This window comes from Solanum dulcamara, chromosome 3 (genome assembly GCF_947179165.1).
Source record: "Solanum dulcamara chromosome 3, daSolDulc1.2, whole genome shotgun sequence".
NCBI lineage: Eukaryota > Viridiplantae > Streptophyta > Magnoliopsida > Solanales > Solanaceae > Solanum > Solanum dulcamara.
The window spans coordinates 60,006,936-60,008,873 of record NC_077239.1 but is presented as its reverse complement, the minus strand read 5'-3'; positions in this window follow the sequence as shown (position 1 = coordinate 60,008,873).

The window sequence follows — 1,938 nt, the reverse complement described above, 5'->3', positions numbered from 1 at the left end:
AAGCATATTTTTAAAGGAAAAAGCATGATGATTTGAGATGAGGTTGAGTTTTGGAAAGGGTCCAATGAGACCAGTTGAGATGATTTGAATATTTTATATGATAGATATGAGCATCATATATTTTGGAAGTAGTATTAAGCAATGATTTGGGTTAGAGTATACATAACTCGAACCCCATAAACTATGTAGACTATGTAGGATGGTGGGTTTAACATCTTAAGTCTTGAAATATGAACTTTGATTGACTGTGGATCCAATAATAGTGAGTCATTCCTTACCCTGGCAAAGTATTAGACAGGTGTGGCAATGACATAGCTTCGTTGTACATCATTCACTCATATGGTGATGGTTGTCATTTAGAGAAACTCTTTAATAACAATACAAAAAAAATGATTTGATTTGATTGAGATTGCATACGATTGAGTCAATTTGAAAAACTATGATTGAGTCTGTTGAAAGACATCACATGTTTTTGAACTTGCATCTTTATTGAGTTAAGTTATTTTTAGAGTTGAGTTGAATATCTTTCAGTAAGTTTTGTTTCAGCCATATTACATACTCATATATTTTATGTACTGACGCTATTTGGCTTACATCATTTTATGATGCAGATACAGGTATTAAAGATCCTCGACAAGGGTACCGTTGAAGATCCATTCCCTTTTTGATAGTGGTGAGACCTCTTTTCTTTTGGAGGAACTAAAATTATTTCTTTTATTTCTTATGAGTAGTTTTTTTTTCGAGGTAGCCATGGGCTTGTCTCGGCACCTTCTACAATAGTTGATAGAGGCTTCATAGATATAGACTGAGTAGATTGGAGTTGATGTCTCTTTTGAGTCTATTTTGCTTAAACTTTTATTTATGAGATTGGGTGGATTTTCAAAGATTGTCTATTTAAAACTATTCTTTTAGTTGAGTTGTTGAGTTGTTTTAACAATTGAGTATTTTTTTTATTTATTTGACTTCCGCTGTTTGATTGAATGGGTGATCAGACCAAGTGGTTCACTTGGGGACCTAGAATGATATTTAAGTGCCGACCACGCCTAGGATACGCTCTCGTGGTGTGACAAACTTGGTATCAGAGTATAAAGTTTAAGTGCCCTAGGGTGTCTATGAAGCCGTGTCAGTAAGGTCTTATTAATGGTTATAGGGCACCACTTTTATAAATGAGGGACTATTGACATTTAAGAAAAAATTCCCTTCTTTCAAATTCGACATCGTGCGACAGAGTTGTTCTCTATGAAACTTATTCAGATTTTTGTGTTTCTCAGATTTGTTCAACTACCCCTCATACTCAAAGTGGTTGGAATAATAAAACTCAGATCCATATTGATGAGTTACTCTCTGATAAAGTTTTCCAAAGTGTAAAGATACTGCACCAGGTTTAAGATGAGCTAATTAGTGTGCATAAGTCCATTGATTTGAAAGAATGCACCTTCATTCATATGAATCGTGCGTTGGGCTAGATCAATATGTATTTCCATACTCTTTCCTCTAAAAAAACCTTGCTTTAGATTTTATCCTCGAGAGGAAAGTTATGTCTCTAAATGATTAGTTTCACTATCTAATAGGATGTGATTTGAGGCATGGTAAGCTATGATTCATAAAATAATCCGAAAGCTAGAAAGATGGAGTTAGAGGAGTAGAAACCAAATAGTGAGAAAAATGGTTGATTGAGGCATATACCTAGAGTTAGGTATTTATAAGGTAAGTGATGGGGTTATAAGTCAAGTTCATTTTTTTTACCAAAGAGTAATAAGCATCATGTAGCTTTCATGATAGAAGATAGAGGAAGAGCTGTTAGTTAGGATGAGTTAGAGTGCACTTGAACCTAGAAGGGAGTTTTATGTTGAGGTGTTATTATGTTAGTCAAGACCAAGTATAGGTTGAACGGAAGGGAGGAGTATTCATGAGTTGATAGATCTAAGCTAGACTTAT